At 49.2% G+C, this 7,500-nt stretch overlaps 2 pseudogenes; both read left to right on the plus strand.

The window, feature by feature from the left end:
• The first annotated feature begins 3,634 nt into the window (after positions 1 to 3,634).
• Positions 3,635 to 3,703, plus strand: LOC134412882 (U6 spliceosomal RNA; annotated as a pseudogene).
• A 2,103-nt stretch (positions 3,704 to 5,806) lies between these two features.
• LOC134412885 (U6 spliceosomal RNA) lies at positions 5,807 to 5,875 on the plus strand (annotated as a pseudogene).
• The last annotated feature ends 1,625 nt before the right edge of the window (positions 5,876 to 7,500 follow it).

The following is a 7,500-nucleotide window of genomic DNA, read 5'->3' on the forward strand; positions in this document are numbered from 1 at the left end:
CCATTTTCGCAATACGCGTTTTCTGCAAAATGGCTATTAGAACGTGGTTTTGGGGCAACTTTTGGAGCTTTCTATATTTGTCCCAACTTGTCATGTGCATCTGGATAGTTTGGTTCACTTACCTCATTGGGAAGCTGCCGTTACGGCCCAATTTTCGCAATACGTGTTTTTGCCCAGAAAGGGTATCTGAACATGGTTTCGGGGTAACTTTTGGAGCTTTCCATATTTGCCCCACCTAGTTATGTGCATATGGTGAATTTGGTTCACTTCCCTTATTGGGAAGCTGCCGTTACAGCCCATTTTCGCAATACATGTTTTCTACCGGAATGGGTATCTGAACGTCATTTCGGGGCAACTTATGGAGCTTTCTATATTTGCCCCACCTTGTCATGTGCACCTGGTGAGTTTCATTCACTTACTTAATTGGGAAGTTGCCGTTACGGCCCGTTTTGCTGAATACGAGTTTTTGCCGGAATGGGTATCTGAACGTCGTGTCGGGTAATTTATGGAGCTGTCTATATTTGTCCCAACTTGTCATGTGCATCTGGTGAGTTTGGTTCATTAACCTCATTGGGAAGCTGCCGTTACGGCCCGTTTTGCGCAAAATGAGTTTTTGCCGGAATGGGTATCTGAACGTCGTTTCGGTGCAACTTATGGAGCTTTCTATATATGCCTAACCCTAACCCGGTTAGGTTCCGGGTTAGGGTTAGGTTCCGGGTAAGGGTGAGGGTTAGTTTCCGGATTAGGGTTAGGTTCCGGTTTAGGGTTAGGTTCCGGGTTAGGGTTAGGTTCCGGGTTAGGGTTAGTTTTAGGGTTAGGTTCCGGGTTAGGGTTAGGTTCCAGGATAGGGTTAGAGTTAGGTTCCGGGTTAGGGTTAGGATTAGGTTCCGTGTTAGGGTTAGGTTCCGGGTTAGGGTTAGGATTAGGTTCCGGTTTAGGGTTAGGGTTAGGGTTTGGTTCCGGGTTCGGTTCCGGGTTAGGTTCCGGGTTAGGTTCTGGGTTAGGGTTAGTTTCCGGGTTAGGGTTAGGTTCCGGGTTAGGTTCCGGGTTAGGGTTAGGTTCCCGGTTAGGGTTAGGGTTAGGGTTAGGGTTAGGGTTAGGGTTAGGGTTAGGGTCCGGGTTAGGGTTAGGTTCCTGGTTAGAGTTAGGTTCCGGGTTAGGGTTAGGGTTAGGGTTAGGGGTAGGGTTAGGGGTAGGGGTAGGGGTAGGGGTGGGGTTAGGGTAGGGTTAGGGTTAAGGTTAGGGTTAAGGTTAAGGTAAGGGTTAGGGTTAGGGTTAAGTTTAAGGTCAGTGTTAGGGTTAGGGTTAGGGTTAGGGTTAGGGTTAGGGTTAGGGTTAGGGTTAGCGTTAGGGTTAGGGTTAGGGTTAGAGTTAGGGATAGGGTTAGGGTTAGGGTTAGGTTCCGAGTTAGGGTTAGGTTCCGGGTTAGGGTTAGGTTCTGGGTTAGGGTTAGGGTTAGGGTTAGGGTTAGGGTTTAGGGTTAGGGTTAGGGTTAGGGTTCGGGTTATATATTTGCCCCAACTTGTCATGTGCATCTGGTGAGTTTGGTTCACTTACCTCATTAGGAAGTTGCCATTACGACCCAATTTGCGCAATACAATTTTTTGTCCAGAACGGGTATCTGAACGTCGTTTTGGTGCAACTTATGGAGCTTTCTATATTTGCCCCACCTTGTCATGTGCACCTGGTGAGTTTCATTCACTTACTTAATTGGGAAGTTGCCGTTACGGCCCGTTTTGCTGAATACGAGTTTTTGCCGGAATGGGTATCTGAACGTCGTGTCGGGTAATTTATGGAGCTGTCTATATTTGTCCCAACTTGTCATGTGCATCTGGTGAGTTTGGTTCACTTACCTCATTGGGAAGCTGCCGTTACGGCCCGTTTTGCGCAAAATGAGTTTTTGCCGGAATGGGTATCTGAACGTCGTTTCGGTGCAACTTATGGAGCTTTCTATATATGCCTAACCCTAACCCGGTTAGGTTCCGGGTTAGGGTTAGGTTCCGGGTTAGGGTTAGGATTAGGTTCCGGGTTAGGGTTAGGTTCCGGGTTAGGGATAGGATTAGGTTCCGGTTTAGGGTTAGGGTTAGGGTTAGGTTCCGGGTTCGGTTCCGGGTTAGGTTCCGGGTTAGGTTCTGGGTTAGGGTTAGTTTCCGGGTTAGGGTTAGGGTTAGGGTTAGGGTTAGGGTTAGGGTTAGCGTTAGGGTCATGGTCCGGGTTAGGGTTAGGTTCCTGGTTAGAGTTAGGTTCCGGGTTAGGGTTAGGGTTAGGGTTAGGGTTAGGAGTTCAGGTTCGGGTTAGGGTTAGGGTTAGGGTTAGGGTTAGGGGTAGGGGTAGGGGTGGGGTTAGGGTAGGGTTAGGGTTAAGGTTAGGGTTAAGGTTAAGGTAAGGGTTAGGGTTAGGGTTAAGTTTAAGGTCAGTGTTAGGGTTAGGGTTAGGGTTAGGGTTAGGGTTAGGGTTAGGGTTAGCGTTAGGGTTAGGGTTAGGGTTAGAGTTAGGGTTAGGGTTAGGGTTAGGGTTAGGGTTAGGTTCCGAGTTAGGGTTAGGTTCCGGGTTAGGGTTAGGCTCCGGGTTAGGGTTAAGGTTAGGTTCCAAATTAGGGTTAGGTTCCGGTTTAGGGTTAGGTTCCGGGTTAGGGTTAGGTTCTGGGTTAGCGTTAGGGTTAGGGATAGGTTCCGCGTTAGGGTTAGGTTCCGGGTTAGGGTTAGGGTGAGGTTCCGGGTTAGGGTTAGGTTCCGGGTTAGGGTTAGGTTCCGGGTTAGGGATACTTTCCGGGTTAGGGTTAGGTTCAGGATTAGGGCTAGGGTTAGGGTTAGGTTCCGAGTTAGGTTCCGGGTTAGGTTCTGGGTTAGGTTCTGGGTTAGGGTTAGGTTCCGGGTTAGGGTTAGGGTTAAGGTTAGGTTCTGGGTTAGGTTCCGGGTTAGGTTCCGGGTTAGGGTTAGGTTCCGGGTTAGCGTTAGGTTCCGGGTTAGGCTTAGGGTTAGGGTTAGGGTTCGAGTTAGGGTTAGGTTCCGGTGAAGGATTAGGTTCCGGGTTAGGGTTAGGGTTAGGTTCCGGGTAAGGGTTAGGGTTAGGGTTAGGGTTAGGGTTAGGGTTAGGGTTAGGGTTAGGGTTAGGTTCCCAGTTAGGGTTAGGGTTAGGGTTAGGGTTAGGGTTAGGGTTAGGTTCCGGGTTAGGGTTAGGTTCCTGGTTAGAGTTAGGTTCCGGGTTAGGGTTAGGGTTAGGGTTAGGGTTAGGAGTTCAGGTTCGGGTTAGGGTTAGGGTTCGGGTTCGGGTTCGGGTTCGGGTTAGGGTTAGGGTTAGGGTTAGGGTTAGGATTAGGGTTAGGGTTAGGGTTAGGGTTAGGGTTAAGGTTAGGGTTAAGGTTAAGGTAAGGGTTAGGGTTAGGGTTAAGTTTAAGGTCAGGGTCAGGGTCAGGGTCAGGGTTAGGGTTAGGGTTCGGGTTAGGGTTAGGGTTAGGGTTAGGGTTAGGGTTAGGGTTAGGGTTAGGATTAGGGTTAGGGTTAGGGTTAGGGTTAGGGTTAGGGATAGGGTTAGGGTTAGGGTTAGGGTTAGGGTTAGGGTTAGGGTTAGGGTTAGGGTTAGGGTTAGGGTTAGGGTTAGGGTTAGGGTTAGGGTTAGGGTTAGGGTTAGGGTTGTGCTCGCTTCGCCAGCACATATAGTAAAATTGCAACGATACAGAGAAGATTAGCATAGCCCCTGCGCATCTGGTGGTTTTGGTTCACTTACCTCATTGGGAAGCTGCCGTTACGGCCCGTTTTGCGCAATACGAGTATTTGCCGGAATGGGTATCTGAACGTCGTTTCGGGGAAACTTATGGGGCTTTCTATATTTGCCCCACCTTGTCATGTGCATCTGGTGAGTTTGGTTCATTTACCTCATTGGGAAGGTGCCGTTACAGCCCATTTTCGCAATACACGTTTTCTGCCGGAAAGGGTATCTGAACGTGGTTTGGGGGCAACTTTTGGAGCTTTCTGTATTTGTCCCAACTTGTCATGTGCATCCGGTGAGTTTGGTTCACTTACCTCATTGGGAAGCTGCCGTTACGGCCTATTTTACGCAATACAAGTTTTTGACCGGAACGGGTATCTGAACGTGGTTTTGGGGTAACTTTTGGAGCTTTCTATATATGTCCCACCTTGTCTTGTGCATCTAGTAAGTTTGGTTCACTTACCTCATTGGAAAGGAGCCGTTACGGCCCATTTTCGCAATACGCGTTTTCTGCAAAAATGGCTATTAGAACGTGGGTTTGGGGCAACTTTTGGAGCTTTCTATATTTGTCCCAACTTGTCATGTGCATCTGGATAGTTTGGTTCACTTACCTCATTGGGAAGCTGCCGTTACGGCCCAATTTTCGCAATATGTGTTTTTGCCCAGAAAGGGTATCTGAACATGGTTTCGGGGTAACTTTTGGAGCTTTCCATATTTGCCCCACCTAGTTATGTGCATATGGTGAATTTGGTTCACTTCCCTTATTGGGAAGCTGCCGTTACGGCCCATTTTCGCAATACATGTTTTCTACCGGAATGGGTATCTGAACGTCGTTTCGGGGCAACTTATGGAGCTTTCTATATTTGCCTAACCCTAACCCGGTTAGGGTTAGGTTCCTGGTAAGGGTGAGGGTTAGTTTCCGGATTAGGGTTAGGTTCCGGTTTAGGGTTAGGTTCCGGGTTAGGGTTAGGTTCCGGGTTAGGGTTAGTTTTAGGGTTAGGTTCCGGGTTAGGGTTAGGTTCCAGGATAGGGTTAGAGTTAGGTTCCGGGTTAGGGTTAGGATTAGGTTCCGGGTTAGGGTTAGGTTCCGGGTTAGTGTTAGGATTAGGTTCCGGCTTAGGGTTAGGGTTAGGGTTAGGTTCCGGGTTCGGTTCCGGGTTAGGTTCTGGGTTAGGGTTAGGTTCCGGGTTAGGGTTAGGGTTAGGGTTAGGTTCCGGGTTAGGTTCCGGGTTAGGGTTAGGTTCCCAGTTAAGGTTAGGGTTAGGGTTAGGGTTAGGGTTAGGGTTAGGTTCCGGGTTAGGGTTAGGTTCCAGGTTAGGGTTAGGTTCCGGGTTAGGGTTAGGGTTAGGGTTAGGGTTAGGGTAAGGAGTTCAGGTTCGGGTTCGGGTTCGGGTTCGGGTTCGGGTTAGGGTTAAGGTTAGGGTTAGGGTTAGGGTTAGGGTTAGGGTTAGGGTTAGGGTTAAGGTTAGGGTTAAGGTTAAGGTAAGGGTTAGGGTTAGGGTTAAGTTTAAGGTCAGGGTCAGGGTTAGGGTTAGGGTTAGGGTTAGGGTTAGGGTTAGGGTACGGGTTAGGGTTAGCGTTAGGGTTATGGTTAGGGTTAGAGTTAGGGTTAGGGTTAGGGTTATGGTTAGGGTTAGGTTCCGAGTTAGGGTTAGGTTCCGGGTTAGGGTTAGGTTCCGGGTTAGGGTTATGTTCCAGGTTAGGGTTAGGTTTCGGGTTAGGGTTAGGGTTAGGTTTAGTTTACGGGTTAGGTTCCGGGTTAGGTTCCGGGTTAGGTTCTTGGTTAGGGTTAGGTTCCGGGTTAGGGTTAAGGTTAGGGTTAGGTTCCGGGTTAGGTTCCGGGTAAGGGTTAGGTTCCGGGTTAGGGTTAGGTTCCGGGTTAAGGTCAGGGTTAGGGTTAGGGTTAGGTTCCGGGTAAGGGTTAGGTTCCGGTTTAGGGTTAGGGTTAGGCTTAGGTTTAGGGGTTAGGGTTAGGGTTAGGGTTAGGGTTAGGGTTAGGGTTAGGGTTAAGGTTAAGGTTAGGGTTAGGGTTAGGGTTAGGGTTAGGGTTAGGGTTAGGGTTAGGGTTAGGGTTAGGGTTAGGGTTAGGGTTAGGGTTGTGCTCGCTTCGGCAGCACATATACTAAAATTGGAACGATACAGAGAAGATTAGCATAGTCCCTGCACATCTCGTGAGTTTGGTTCACTTACCTCATTAGGAAGTTGCCATTACGGCCCAATTTGTGCAATACGAGTTTTTGCCCAGAATGGGTATCTGAACGTGGTTTTGCTGCGACTTTTGGAGCTTTCTATGTTTGTCCTACCTTGTCATGTGCATCTGGTGAGTTTGGTTCACTCACCTCATTGGGAAGTTGCTGCTACGGCCCAATTTGCGCAATACGCGTTTTTGCCCGGAACGGATGTCTGAACGTGGTTTTGGGGCAACTTTTGGAGCTTTCTATATTTGTCCCACCTTGTCATGTGCATCTGGTGAGTTTGGTTCACTTACCTCATTGGGAAGCTGCCGTTATGGCCCATTTTACGCAATACAAGTTTTTGACCGGAACGGGTATCTGAACGGGGTTTTGGGGGGAACTTTTGGAGCTTTCTACATTTGCCCCACCTTGTCACGTGCACCTGGTGAGTTTGGTTCACGTGCCCCATCGGGAAGGTGCCGCTACGGCCCATTTTCGCCATGCATGTTTTCTGCAGGAACGGGTACCAGAACGGGGTTTTGGGGGGAACTTTTGGAGCTTTCTACATTTGCCCCACCTTGTCACGTGCACCTGGTGAGTTTGGTTCACGTGCCCCATCGGGAAGGTGCCGTTACGGCCCATTTTCGCCATGCGCGTTTTCTGCAGGAACGGGTACCAGAACGTGGTTTTGGGGCAACTTTTGGAGCTTTCTATATTTGCCCCACCTTGTCATGTGCACCTGGTGAGTTTCATTCACTTACTTAATTGGGAAGTTGCCGTTACGGACCGTTTTGCTGAATACGAGTTTTTGCCGGAATGGGTATCTGAACGTCGTGTCGGATAATTTATGGAGCTGTCTATATTTGTCCCAACTTGTCATGTGCATCTGGTGAGTTTGGTTCACTTACCTCATTGGGAAGCTGCCGTTACGGCCCATTTTCGCAATACATGTTTTCTACTTGAATGGGTATCTGAACGTCGTTTCGGTGCAACTTATGGAGCTTTCTATATATGCCTAACCCTAACCAGGTTAGGTTCCGGGTTAGGGTTAGGTTCCGGGTAAGGGTGAGGGTTAGTTTCCGGATTAGGGTTAGGTTCCGGTTTAGGGTTAGGTTCCGGGTTAGGGTTAGGTTCCGGGTTAGGGTTAGTTTTAGGGTTAGATTCCGGGTTAGGGTTAGGTTCCAGGATAGGGTTAGAGTTAGGTTCCGGGTTAGGGTTAGGATTAGGTTCCGGGTTAGGGTTAGGTTCCTGGTTAGGGTTAGGATTAGGTTCCGGTTTAGGGTTAGGGTTAGGGTTAGGTTCCGGGTTCGGTTCCGGGTTAGGTTCCGGGTTAGGTTCTGGGTTAGGGTTAGTTTCCGGGTTAGGGTTAGGGTTAGGGTTAGGTTCCGGGTTAGGTTCCGGGTTAGGGTTAGGTTCCCGGTTAGGGTTAGGGTTAGGGTTAGGGTTAGGGTTAGGGTTAGGGTCCGGGTTAGGGTTAGGTTCCTGGTTAGAGTTAGGTTCCGGGTTAGGGTTAGGGTTAGGGTTAGGGTTAGGAGTTCAGGTTCGGGTTAGGGTTAGGGTTAGGGGTAGGGGTATGGGTAGGGGTGGGGTTAGGGTAGGGTTAGGGTTAAGGTTAGGG

This window comes from Elgaria multicarinata, chromosome 22, assembly GCF_023053635.1.
Source record: "Elgaria multicarinata webbii isolate HBS135686 ecotype San Diego chromosome 22, rElgMul1.1.pri, whole genome shotgun sequence".
NCBI classification, from domain to species: domain Eukaryota; kingdom Metazoa; phylum Chordata; class Lepidosauria; order Squamata; family Anguidae; genus Elgaria; species Elgaria multicarinata.